Source organism: Microtus pennsylvanicus, chromosome 11 (genome assembly GCF_037038515.1).
Source record: "Microtus pennsylvanicus isolate mMicPen1 chromosome 11, mMicPen1.hap1, whole genome shotgun sequence".
NCBI lineage: Eukaryota > Metazoa > Chordata > Mammalia > Rodentia > Cricetidae > Microtus > Microtus pennsylvanicus.
The window spans coordinates 103,374,383-103,388,524 of record NC_134589.1 but is presented as its reverse complement, the minus strand read 5'-3'; the positions used below and the strand labels follow the sequence as shown (position 1 = coordinate 103,388,524).

The 14,142-nt window shown below is 46.9% G+C and overlaps 1 protein-coding gene across 4 annotated transcripts in view; it reads left to right on the top strand.

Annotated features, from left to right (window-relative positions):
- The first annotated feature begins 3,647 nt into the window (after nucleotides 1-3,647).
- Myh11 (myosin heavy chain 11) overlaps nucleotides 3,648-14,142 on the top strand; it is a 99,806-nt gene continuing 89,311 nt past the window's right edge. For 3 of the 4 annotated variants that reach the window (XM_075942111.1, XM_075942110.1, XM_075942112.1), the window contains exon 1: nucleotides 3,666-3,759. The gene's annotated coding sequence lies outside the window, so the exon portion shown is untranslated. Of the gene's footprint in view, nucleotides 3,760-14,142 lie in introns of all 4 variants that reach the window. The other variant, XM_075942108.1, reaches the window with a different exon arrangement.

The window sequence follows — 14,142 nt, the reverse complement described above, 5'->3', positions numbered from 1 at the left end:
CTATAAAAAACGACTCCAAAGAGAAACTTCCCCTCTGTCATCTTGTCTTGTGAGTTTATGGAAACTCCCATTAAACTGCCCTTCACAGAGAAACTTACAATTTATTTGATATCACCCAGTCAAAGGAGCATTTTGTAAAGTGACTTTTCTCCTCTTCTTAAAATAAGTGACCTTTTCAACCACAAGAAACAAAACATAAGCCTCTACAGTTACTCCTAGAACAGGGTCCTTCCAAAAACTTCAGATATCTGAACTTCTCACAGTGGACAGATATTTATTGAGTGACTGTTAAATGAACATACTGTCTTTGGGTACTGCTCAAGCCTGCCAGGAGGGCATGGATGGTTTATACAAGGCCAGCACTGTCCTTAACAACCCAGCAGGATAGAGAAGGAGAGAGCCTGGTGTTTGCCTTTCCTGAGACAATGGAATGTAAGGACGTGGGTCACCCCAGAGGCTCTTGGTTAGCACTTAGCAGAGCTGAGATCAGGCTTCTGGGCCTCAGTGGCAGAGTACTTGCCTAGTGTGGGCAAGACTTGGGATTTAAACTCCACCCCTGCGGGAAAGACATAAATGGAGCTGGGGAAATGGCTCAGTCAATAAAGTACTTGCCACTCAAGCATGAGGACCTGATCTCCAGCACCCGTATAAAAAGCTGAATATGGCAGTGCACACCCTTAATCCCAGCACTCAGGAGGCAGAGAAAGGGGAATCTGTGGGCTGGCTCTCTGGCCTAGCAGTGTAGCAGAATCAACACACTCCAGGCTCAATGAGGGATGGTGGCTCAGAAACTAAAATGAAGATGTGACTCGTGAGAACACTCAGTGTTGACTGTCAGCCTCCACACACAAGAACATGTGCTTACACAGACAGGCACCGCCACCATCACTTCTTGCTATGAATGGACTCAGCCAGCCCAGACGGGAATCCCAGCTCTTCCATTAACCTTGCTACATTGGCCAGATGACTTGCCTTTCTCAAACCTATATCCTCAGCAGCAGATGCTGGGGAGCCTACTTCATGCCATCATTCTGGTCACTAGGTGTGAAGAAGACAGTGAAATTTCCACCTCCTTTGGCAGAGGTGGTGAGACAAGAATGAGGGCCTGAATTCCATCTCTAGCACTGATGGAAAGAGACAAGGGTGCCCTGAGTGCCTGACACAGCAAGCTGCAGCTGAGCAGCCAAGCCTGTGAAGACCACAGCAAAAGCAATGTCAGAGGTGGCGGTACACACGCTGAATCCCAGCACTTGGAAGGCAGGCTGATTTCTGTGAGTTTGCTGCCAGATCAACCAGATCTACATAGACCCGGTGGTGGATGGCTCCTGAGAACTGATATCTGTGATTGAGTTGTGCACACATACCACATACACAACACAGCCTGCAGTTTTAAAACCCCTTTTATTACATGTACTAACTTATCAGGGGTGGGGTTGTGCCACTGCTACACATGGAAGGCAGAATATTGTGTCCCAGTCAGTTCTCTCCTCCCACCATGTAGGTCCTCAGGGTGGAACTCAAGTGGTCAGGCTTAGGCAGCAAATACTTTACCCACACAGCCATTTTTTTTATTGGCCCAGTCTCTCCTTAATAATGAAATCATTTTCATTTCAAAATTGGCACAGTCCTTTAAAAATCAGCTGTGCCCCTTGGAAGTTACTGTTGGGGCCTACAGCAGAACAGCCAGCTCTGGACTGGTTCCAGAGTGGGTAGGTGCAGGTGGACCCTGGGCTTTCCCTTCCATTCCTCCTGAGCTCAGCGCAGGGACGGTTTCCATTCCTTTTACAGCAGCTGTAAAGAGGCTTTGGGGAAGCAGCCTCGTCCATCATCCCGAGGGCTCCTCCCCCACCTCCACAGAGGGCCAGCCAAGCAGCTGTCCTTGGCTCTGTTCTATGTTGCCCTACGGGGCAGGGGGATAGCGGTGGGGATAGGGAAGACCAGGATCCAGATGTTTTCAAGGACGAGAAGCAGATGGACTGGTGTTGAAGGTATGCAGAAGGGGTCTAGAGGGACTGAGACACAGATCACTGTGCAAAGCCAATGGGAGGCTGCCTGGCCTTCTGTATCCCACAGCCAGCTCACTGCTATTTTGCTGGGCTTCCTAAGCCCACAAAGTTGCAATGTGCTAATTTCACACTGTTTCAAGGATTGCTTATGAAAAATAGGAAGGAACTGGCATTCTTCCTTTTTTACAGACAGGGACACTGAGGCAGAAAAGGTTCAGTTACTTGCCCTTGGTCCTGCTGCTATTAAGAGGCTCAGCAGACGTCCATGAAAACAACGCTGCCCAGAGGCCTCTCTTGGCCTTGTGGCCAGTTTCCTGATTGTTCCCCAGAGTGGACATTGATATTAAAAGGTCCTGAGCGTGCTGTGGACCCTCAGGGGACTCAGTCTTCTGGCCTGCAAAATGGGGCCACTGAGCACCGCGGGACTGGGGCAGGTTTGGCAAGGGCCATCCTTCAGTTCGAAGCACCTACTGCACGCGGGCCTGAAGCTCATTGTCTGAGAACTGGGGTTCCCCAGCGCCCCGCGGGCTCAGCAGGCATCTTCACTGGACCATATTTAGTCAGGGGGAGCCAGAGCCCCGCTGGTATGCCGCGCTGGGAATTCCTCCACGAGAATCGCGCCTTCCCTTTTTGGGTTGTCCGCTCAGCCCGGCCCCGGAGGGAGGACTGGCCTGGGACCTAGAGGGTCCGCATGCAGGGAGCTAGGCGTCCGCAGTTTGGAGTGGGGCCAGTCCTGCCTCGACTTCCTTTTATGGCCTGAGTGTGTGTGCATGTGGCAGGAGAGAGAGAGAGAGAGAGAGAGAGAGAGAGAGAGAGAGAGAGAGAGAGAGTGTTTAGGAACATACAAGAGACAGAAGAAAAACTAGTCAAAGCTAGAGAGATTGGAAAGAAGAGAGTGCCTGGTCCGACAAAAGAGACAGGGGCCTAGATCCACACAGGACCAAGGGAGAAAAATTGTGACCTCTAAGTGGACAAAGACCCCTTGGTGAAGGGGGGACAGCTGGGAACTTTCAGGATCCAGAAAGTCCCCCACATTCTCTTGGGATCGTAACACAACTCTTCCAAATGCCATTATTCACCCTTCCCCAGCAGCACCCCACTTTTCGTCTGTGGACACAAGGACGTTGTCGGTTCCAAGTACCCCGGGGTTATATTTAATTTTGGTGAATGGAGCTGCAGAGAATAAGTTATGAAAAGCAAAAGTTTCCCCTTCCCACACATTCCTAGCAGTCACAAGAGGGTGTGCCTTGCACTTCGAGGAGTTCAAAAAGTCCCCTTTCCCTGCCGGCCCAGTGGCGGGCGAAAGAAGTGGGGATGAGGGAGAGAGGGAAGTGTCAGGTTCCCAGTATGATCAGGAAAAGGTTAAAGTACAGCTGGAATGGACCTAGTGGAGAAATTCTCAAATTTCCCTAAAGACGCTGCGTACCCGATCCCTTTTCTCTGGGGACCCAGGATCTGGGTGACTGCAGGGAGCGAGGGTTGAGGCTGCAGGCCAGTGCTCTGGCAGCGCCGCTGCACCCCTGCCAGGTGGTTCCCGGCGGCTCTGTTCCTCACCTGCAGGGGGCGCCGCGAAGGGCAGAGGACTCTCCCACCCCTCCCGGCGGCCGCCTCCCCTTTTCACCCTCGGGGAGAGCCGGCTCTATAAAGCCAGGCGTCAGAGGCACACAGGGAGATTTGGACCGACCCAGCCTGGGACCAGCGCCAGATCCGAGCTCTCCATCCTGTCCTACCGGTAGCCCCCAGTGACAGATCTGTAAGTAGGGCTGGTCTGGGTGGTGGTCTTGAGTGGCCTCTAGAACATCCTCCTGGGAGTGGGAATGGGAAGTGGGAAGAAACAAGGCACCGGGTCATCCTAGACCTTCCATGATTTCTCTCGGAAATCAGCATCCCCAAGGCTGCTGATGAGCCGTACCACATGGGCAAATGGGGGTACCAATGAAAGGTCTGGTGGCTAGGCCCAATTCCAGGTATGCTAGAATCTAAAAAATAGCCTACTTTAGCACCAGTGGTGATAGAGCTCTGTGGTTCCTGGGTTCAAATCCCATATTGGGGGCAGGGAGCAGACCCCCCAGGTTATTCTGACTAGAAGGTCATGAGATGGATAACTCACTGACCATTGTACAAAGTAACCCAGAAATATTGGTGAGAGTGTTGACCTTGGATACAGGCTGTATGCAAAGTGTTTTCCATCCACTTAGGTGGGTGGTTGATGGTAGTCCGTGGCTAGACAAGGCAGCTTGTTGTAAGTTAAGGTTCATTTATTTCAGCTCTGATCCCTTCCAGAACCCAGACCCTGAGAATTAATAAAGGAGCTCTTCCACGTTAATGTTAGGGCTCCAGATGCCCAGGTGCATGCTGAGGCTCCATTCACAGCCGCCACCCACAGGTGCGCCAAGTGAGCAGGCATTGGAGTTTGTGGCTTCTCAATGGGAAGGTGGAGGAATTAGCAGGAGAAATTTCAGCTGTTCAGGTTCAGAATTGGAGGATCTTGCCATGTGAGGAAAGCACCCTTCAAAGCTATACCTGTCAGATAACAAGAGAAGGTTTAGAAAGCCAGAGCTAGGCTGCTTTGGTTCTGCCACTAAGAACTGAGAGCTGCTGCTGTGCTTGTTGGGAAAGGAGGGAAGTTGGGCTGTGTTTAGCAAACGGCCGGCCGCTCTGGCTCTGCCTTGCTCTGTTTCCTTTGGTGAAGGTTCTTCTCTTGTTTACTTCAAGAGGCTATTTTCGACTTGGCTTAAAGAAAAAGAGCTTGACCATGCAGGTCTGAAAGTCCGTGCAGGTGGCAGGGAACACGTTCCATTCTATGCTATTGCTGATAGCACACTTACAAGTCAGGTACTTTTAACAGCATTTAAATGGAACTGAGTTCTTTTAATCATTGCATGTACCTCATCACAAAGACACCGTGAGCCTGTTTAGTATATACCACAGCTGAAACGCAGTGAGGTTAAACAATTTCCTCAGGGTCACACAACCAGGCAGTACTTGTGAGCCCATTTCCCAGTTTGTCTGATGCCAAGTTCATACCGTGACCCTGGCATCTCTTCTCTTTACTGAAACCAAAATTTGTTGATTTCATGTTTCTGGTGGATCCATTACTTTAAGCAAAAGAAACACTTAGCACTCTTCGAATAAGGCTTAAAATGACCTTTTACAAATTTAAAGACTGCTCCCGAGTGGGATAAGGTTGTGGTGGGAGTCCCTAAGGCTGGGGGTGCTTCCATTCCAAGATCCCAGAACATACGCCTGTGTTGAGCCACCCTGGAGAAACCTGTGGGTTTGCTTCATAAACATCATGGATTTTATTATCATATCTGAAATAGAGCCGCTCTTCCGTACAAGGTAGTCACTATGGATTTATCATTGCTTTTCTGTGGAGGCTGGGCTGGAGGCAGACATGCCCATGTATGGTAGTGTTTTCCATGAGGCCATCGTCAGCCCCCCTGGCCGTTGCTCAGCCTTGCATTGCAGCCTGGCTAACTTGGGCTCTGGGGACTTCTCTGCCTTTCCCCTGCAGGGAATGGGGGACACTTGGAAGGCACTGAGGGTTTTTTTCCCTATCCCTTCTTATGTGGAAGCTTAATTTTCTGGTGGAAATTATCTCCTTTCTTCCATGCATCTAAGCAGAAAATTAATGAATCACAAAGTAATTTTGAAACAAGATATAGATTATACTTTTAGAAAACTATGTCCCGTGTCAAATAATCAAAGTCAGAAGGTACCGAGCACATTATTGTGCTTGGTATGGTGGTTCATGTCTCTAATACTAGCACTTGGGAGGCTGAGGCAAGAGAATTAAAGAGAGTTTGAGGCTAGCTTGGGCTACATAGGAAGTTCAGGCCATCCTGGACTACACTGGGAAACACTGTCTCAGAAAAAGGAGAAAAGAATAAGATCCAGCCTAAATTGTGATCCCAGCCTCTGGGAGGTAAGTCAGGAGGATCAGAAGTTCAAGGTCAACCTCTCCTACACAGCACAGGAGCTCAAAGCCAGCCTGGGCTACTTGGAGATCTTATCTAAAAAAATTTTGTTGCTCATAGTCTTCCTGATTGTTTTCCCATCTGCAGAGTGGGACTGGTGAGAACAGCCAGAGTGTGTTACAGTATATTAAACCTTTACAGCACTTGCCTGGTCCTCACAGAAGTAGAAGATCACTTTGCTAGCATACGCGAGGACCTGGGTTCAGTCTCCAGGGTTGCAACAAAAGAGAAAGAAAAAAACAAACTTTAAGTCTTCACAATAGTCCGTTGGAACAAATACTAATAGTCTTCATTTCATTTTATAAATGTGGGCTTTGAAAACCTTGCTCTATCTATAAAAGATGGGAGCCTACATACCAAGATTCTTGTGACTCCAGACCCTAAGGGTTGCCCTTTTGGGAGCATTGATAGATGCCTCATTTGAAGCATTTAACTCAAGGCTGACTCTTGCAAATTTAAGCAGATGGTCATTTATAACAATATGACTGGAGCTATTTAGGAGTGTGCTCTGTGTGACACAACTGGTATCAATAAACCAGAAAGTCCTGTGTGGTCTGCCCCTACAGCAAAAACTCACCTATAATTTCCCTTTGGTTCCTCGTTGATCTCTGAGCAGTGACTGGGAACCTGTGCGGTCACCAGCACACTGCTGACCACTTCCACTAGCTCATCTGTGATCGCTCTACACCTTTAGAGTCTCCTTGGATTTCCCATACCCAGCACTCACAGTGGCCGCTTTGCTTCCTGATTCTCTTCTGTCACCGTGACATTTAGTCACATTGACCTACAAGGCCTCAAGGACCAGGGAGCACAGAGTTAAAGAAAGGCAGGCAAGATTTTTGTTGTTGTTTTCGTTTTTAGTTTTTTGAGACAGGGTTTCTCAGTCTGGGAACTCGCTCTGTAGACCAGGCTGGCCTCAAACTCACAAAGACCCGCCTGCCTCTGCCTCCCAAGTGCTGGGATTAAGGGCGTGTGCCACCACTGCCTGTGAGCAAGCAAGAATTTGAAGGCATTTCTGTCTCTGTCAAACCACAGAGGAAACTGCCCAGTATTCTAGTAGGGGCAAGTCACCCCGCTGTGGCTTACTGGAGCTTCAGAAGGGCTGACAGAGGGTAAGGGCCTGTCCTGTCCACTCACACCCATTTGGACTTGCCCTCTGTGCTGTGAGTCCCTACAGATGAATCCAGGGCACTGTGAGCTGGATGTTTGTTTTTTTGTTTTTGTTTTTTTTAAATATGTGTTTATTATGTATACAATATTCTGTCTGTGTGTATGCTTGCAAGCCAGAAGAGGGCACCAGACCTCATTACAGATGGTTGTGAGCCACCATGTGGTTGCTGGGAATTGAACTCAGGACCTCTGGAAGAGCAGTCAGTGCTCTTAACCTCTGAGCCATCTCTCCAGCCCCCTGGATGTTTGTTTTTAACAGCATCCGTACTAAACACAGGCCTTCTTTCCTGTCACTATCCCTAAGTCATGCAGCATAAGGACTATTTTATCTCTCTGGATATCTACCTGGGAGGTTGCTCAAGGTACTATGCAAACACTACAGCTTTCTATGGCGGAGACTTCAGCATCTGTGAATTGTAGTATCCAAAGAAGTTCTGAAACGGAGCAAAGGATAGCTGTACCTTTCTGCCATCCCTGGAGCAGCATGCAGTCAATGATAGAGAGCCTCGGAGTGTCTGAGACACCAAAGGGCGTCCTAGCCATTCCTCTGACTCCAGATACCATTCTCCCTTCTGCCTATCTCTACATGCACCCCTAAGAAACAGTCTTACATGTCATTCTAAAATTATTCTGTCACATTTCCCTTTTTGTTCAAATCCTGGAATTCTACAAAACATTTTTCACCTTATCACAAATCTTCACTGTATCCTTATATCATTGTCTGCTTCTTATCTGTTGCATAGTATTCTGTTATATGTTATTTGTTATTATTTATTATTTGTTATATATATTATTTGTTATACTCTTACTAAAATATGCTGGCTCCATTCCACCATGTATAAATCCATGTGTGGTTGGCTGTTGCTTATCAGAAATGCCTAGAACCAGAATGTTCCAGATTTTTATTTTGGATATTTACATATACATAATGAGATATTCTGGAAATGAGACCCAACTCTGAGCACTAATCTTTTTATTTTGGTTTTGGGTTTTTTGTTCTTGTTTTTAGACAAGGTCTCTCTATGTAGTCCTGACATTCCTAGAACTCTCTGTAGATCAGGCTGCCTTTGAACTAGCAGAGATCCTCCTGCTTCTGCCTCCCACGTGCTGAGATTGAAGGTGTGCCCCACTACATCCAGTTGTGAGCACAAATCTTGATGTTTCATCTTTGTTTTATGCAGATGACTGGACAGTCATTGTATGTGATGTGATTTTGTTGTTGCTTTGTTTTGTTTTTTATTTTGAGACAGAGTTTCTCTGTGTAACAGCTTTGGCTATCCTGGAACTCTCTTTGTAGACCAGGCTGGCCTCAAACTCAGAGATCATCCTGCTTCTGCCTTCTGAGTGCTGGGATTAAAGGTGTGTGCCACAACTGCCCAGGTCGTATGTGATGTTTTTAATTCATTTTAATTGTGGCCTTTTAAATGAAGTCAAATGTGAACTTTCCCAGTTTTATAATATTGACCCTAAAAAAAAGCTGTGAGTTTTGGAATCTTTGGGATTATATTCTTGGCTTGTACACTCTCTTTCTGGATAATCATATGAGTTTCCAGCAAAGAAGTGAATAGACAGCACACTGGGAATCAACAGCCGTCTCTAAATGGTGCTGGAAAGGGACTGCAGATGTCTGCCAGGACCAGCTAGGCCTGTGTCTCAGCATCTATTTTAAGCATTTTTCTACTTAAGTTGTGAGATGCAAAGCACAGCAGGACTCCGCGGGCCTAAAGGCCCTGAATAGGAGTGACCTCAGTTGTGTGTGTGTGTTGAGGGGAAACAGGAAAGAAGGGAGGGAGGGAAGAAGGGAGGGAGGAAGAGAGAGAGAGAGAAAGTGAAAGAGAGAGAAGTTCATGGTGTGTGTGTGTGTGTGTGTGTGTGTGTGTGAGTGAGTGCGTGTGTGCGTGCGCGCGCACATGCATGTAGAAGCCACAATGATTGACTGTTATCCCTCAGGTACCATCCACCTGGCTTTTGGAAACAGAGGCCCTCACCAGCCTGGAACTTGCCAAGTAGGCTAGACTGGCTGGTCCCTGAACCCCCAGGATCTGTTTTTCCCTCCCCCCCACAGGCTAGATTATGAGCACATGCTACCACATATAGCTTTTTCTTTCTTTTAAAGCATGGTTTCCAGAGCTCTAAGTTACGTTTTCTTGTCTACACAGCAAGCACTTTGCTCTCTCCCCAGAGTTTTCTTCCCTTTCCTTCCCTCAGTCACTAAGCTCTTTGGAGGAAGAGATCAGTTCATTTCCCCATAGCTATTGGAAAGAGCTTCTTTCTGAAGCAGGTTGAAAAGCAGTTTGGATTTCCAGGAGTTGGAAGTGTCACCAAGCCTCTGTGAAGGGACAGGTTCTTCTTCTCTTTTTCCCTGGGGGGCTGAGGGTGGTAGGAACCGGGTTGCCCTGGGACCAGGGAGAGAGGAAGAAGGATGGCTAGATTTGGGGTCAATCCTTTTTTTTTTTTTTAACTTTTTATGACCTTGGTTGTGGTAACAGGAAAATGGAGATATAAGTGATGTCCACTTCACAGAACCTTCATAAGATATCCAAGAGATGGATGTGAAACACTCCTGGTCTGCTGGGCGGGAGATGTAATTCAGTAGAGAGTGTGCTTGCCTAGTGTGTCCAAAACTCTGCATTCCATCCTCAGAATCACATGAACCAGACATGGAAACACCTGGGACCCCCATTATTCAGTGGGAGGATCAAGAGTTGAAGGCCATCTTGGATTACATGAGTTTGAGGTTAGCCTGGGCTACATGAGACCCTATCTCAAGAAAAGGATGAGAGGGTTAAGTGGTGATGATCAACAACAGACTGCAGGCCCAAAGGCCTCGTGGGACAACACAGGCTTGAAGAACGAGTGTGCAGAGGATTCTCTCCCCTCTCTTGCTCATTGAGTGATTTTTCTGGGCCCAAATGTGGCTTTGAACTAGAACCGACACTAGTGACTGGCTTACCGGAGCTGTTGTTCAGACTCCAAGAACTTATTTCTTATCTCTGTGGTGTTTAAAATCCAGGCAATATGTGGGATGGGGCAGGCATAGTGGTTACACCTATACTCCCAGCACTTGGGAGGCTGAAGCAGGAGGATTGTTACTTTTAGACCGGCCTAGGCCAGAGTGGATGTAGCTCAATGGTAGAGCACTTACTGAGCATGTGCAAGTTCTGAGTTTGATCTCCAGCACCTCAAGCATCCACCAACTAAAAAGAATAATTGTAACACCTGAAATATAGCTCAGTTGGTAGAGTGCTTGCCTAGTATGCACAAACCCCCAAGTCTGATTCCCCAGCACCCCAGAACCTGAGTGTGATAGCACACACCTGTAATGCCCGTACTCAGGAAAATTTTAAAGTTATTCTCAGCTACATAATGGTGAGACCAGCCTGGGCTACATGAGATCTTGTCTCCATAAGAAGATTTTGTTTCAAACTGGGGACAGTTTCTCCTCTGGGACTGATATCTGGCAATGTCTGAACCTCCTTTTGATGTCATACCTGGGAGAGGGTGGATACCAGTATAGAGTGGGCCTTACTGAACTCTCTGTACAGGGCCAAAGAACCGGTCAGTGCCAAGGCCAATAGCATAGAGGCTGAGAAAACTCACTCTAAATCAGTAGTCAGAGCAGGGAGAGGTCAAATGTCACTTCAGTCCCTCTTGTGGGGTCTCTGCTACCATTGTGCTCCCTGGTCCCAGCTGTCATCTTGGTACTGGGATTTGAGCTAGGGCCTTGAGCATGCTAAGCAAGTGTTCCATCTCTGTGCCACATCCATCATCACTGTACCACATCCATCATCACTGTACCACATCCATCATCACTGTACCACATCCATCATCACTGTACCACATCCATCATCACTGTACCACATCCATCATCACTGTACCACATCCATCATCACTGTACCACATCCCATCCATCATCACTGTACCACATCCATCATCACTGTACCACATCCATCATCACTGTACCACATCCATCATCACTGTACCACATCCATCATCACTGTACCACATCCATCATCACTGTACCACATCCCATCCATCATCACTGTGCCACATCCCAGTTTGTTTGTTTGTTTTGAGACAGTCTCTCTTTGTAGCCCAGGCTTCCCTCAAATCTGCCTCCTCCATCATGGAACTACAGGTGTGTCCCTCCGTGCCTGGCCGGCAAGTCCTTCTGACAATAAATTGAGTTACCCTGAACTTCTAAGAACAGAGGCAGGATATGTTGTTTGCATGCTTGGAATTCTTTCTGCCTTCAGGTTCTCTGCCTACCTCCTCAAATTTCTAAACACGCGCGCGCGCACACACACACACACCAAACAAAAGCTTTTTCTTCAGAGGCCACAACAACCAACTAAAAGGATGGACAACCAACTTTGCCTCTGTGTGCCTCAGTTTCCTCATTTGTAAACAAGTGTTTCTGATGCTGGGGATAAAACCTAGGGTCTAGGGCATGTTAGGCAAGTGTTCTTCCTTTAAATTGTCCTCTCTCACCTTAAATATGTTTTTTGCATTGTGTTTTAGATGCTGGTGATGGGCCTGGAGCATACCAGGCAAGCACTCCGCCTCTGGGCTATATCCTAGCCATATCCTAGGGTTCTGTTATTTATTTACTTACTCACTCACTTACTTACAGGATTAAATGAGAGAGTAACTATCACTCCATATGGTTAGCAGATATTACTGGATCACTGGGGGCTTAGTGAACTCTTTCCAGGCAAGTACCTGTCCAGTGTTGATCTGGGAGCCCCTCTCCCCACAAGTTTTCTGATTATAAAATCTGTCATGAACTGGGATGTCCTCTTTAGGCTCTGCTTTTTTTAGTGAAAGGCAAGGAATTTCTGTGTGTGTGTGTGTGTGTGTGTGTGTGTGTGTTGTGGGGGGGGGGTGCGTGCAGGTGGATGTGTGAGTATGTATACTTCAGCCCTGAAACAGGCTCTGACTGAACTGGACGCTCCCTGTTTCTGTCGTCAAGCTGTCTGGACTTGCATGTCTCCCACCCCCTCAGGTCCTGGGGTCACAATCACACATGGCAAGCCTTGCTTTTCATGTCAGTTAGGGAGATTCAAACTCAGGTCTGAGTGTTGTCAACTGTGCCCTGCCTGCTGGCTTCGTCTTTACTGCTGTGTTTGAAAAGCATCCTTGATCCTGTTCTCACCCCTCCTCCAACACCAAATATTCCTGGGCATCAGGGTTCCAAAGCACCCAGGCTGGAAATCAGAATTTTAGCATCCCTGGCTTGGACCAAAGCAGTCTTGTGCTTCACACTGGCAAGGGCAACAAAGCCTCAGGGAGCAGTAAGCTGCCCTCTCTCCTTTTTTAGCCAGAGACTCAATTTTTGCAGTTAATATTGTCCGTGCTTCCAGTCCTGGTTTAGATGATATCTCCATGTCTTTTCATTTTTCTGTTGAATGTTTTGTGATTTTTTAAACTTTGATGCAATTTAAAAAGAGCTTGCTGCAGTTGAGGAAGAATGACACCCTACTCCTGCACACTACTGAGTGACTGGAGCCCCTTTAAAAAGATCCTCATCTATTATAGAAAATGTGAAGTACACATCACACGTTGAACTATGTGCTTAATATAAGTTTTGTTTTATCTTATTCTCCTTTTTAAAAATTAACAGTGAACATTTATTTCATGGGTGTATATGTGTATGGGCTCACACATGCCGTGATGCATGTGTAGAAGCCAGGATAGCTTGCATGAGTTGGTTTGCTCTTATTCTGTCTGCGTGTATGCCTGCAGGCCAGAAGAGGGCACCAGACCTCAGTAAGATGGTTGTGAGCCACCATGTGGTTGCTGGGAATTGAACTCAGGACCTTTGGAAAAGCAGGCAAAGCTCTTAATCACTGAGCCATCTCTCCAGCCCTGGTTTGCTCTTTTCACCATGTGGACCCTGAGGAGTGAACTCAGGTCATCAGGTTTTATGGCAATCACTTTTACTCCATGAACCATCTCTCAATACCATCCTCCCTTAAAGGTTTTAGTAGTTTGTTTTTTTTTTTTTTGGTTTTTCGAGACAGGGTTTCTCTGTGGCTTTGGAGCCTGTCCTGGAACTAGCTCTGTAGACCAGGCTGGTCTTGAACTCACAGAGATCCGCCTGCCTCTGCCTCCCGAGTGCTGGGATTAAAGGCGTGCGCCACCATCGCCTGACAAAGGTTTTATTACTTTTATATTTAAAAAACAAAGCCGGGCGGTGGTGACAAAGCCTGGACTCGGGAGTTCCAGGACAGTCAGGGCTACACAAACCCTACCTCAAAAAAAGCAAAACGAAACAAAAAGAAAGTTTATGTGTCTTCCCATGCCAGCACTTTCAAACTTCTTTTTTTTTCTTTTTAAATTTTTTTCTTATTGATTTTATTGAGCTATACATTTTTCTCTGCTCCTCTCCCTTCCTCTCCCCTCCCCTTCTACCCTCTCCCATGGTCTTCATGCTCCCAATTTACTCAGGAGATCTTGTCTTTTTCTACTTCCCATGTAGATTAGATCCATGTATGTCTCTCTTAGGGTTCTCATTGTTGTCTAGGTTCTCTGGGATTGTGATTTGTGGGTTGGTTTTCTTTGCTTTATGTCTAAAAGCCACTTATGAGTGAGTACATATGATATTTGTCTTTCTGTGTCTGGGTTACCTCACTCAAAATGATGTTTTCTAGCTCCATCCATTTTCCTGCAAAATTCAAGATGTCATTATTTTTTCTGCTGTGTAGTACTCCATTGTATAAATGTGCCACATTTTCCTTATCCATTCTTTGGTTGAGGGGCATTTAGGTTTCCAGGTTCTGGCTATGACAAACAAAGCTGTTATAAACATAGTTGAGCACATGTCCTTGTGGTATGATTGAGCATCGTTTGAGTATATACCCAAAAGTGGTATTGCTGGGTCTTGAGGAAGCTTGTTTCCTATTTTCTGAGAAATTGCCACACTGATATCCAAAGGGGCCGTACCAGTTTGCACTCCTACCAGCAATGCAGAAGTGTTCCCTTTA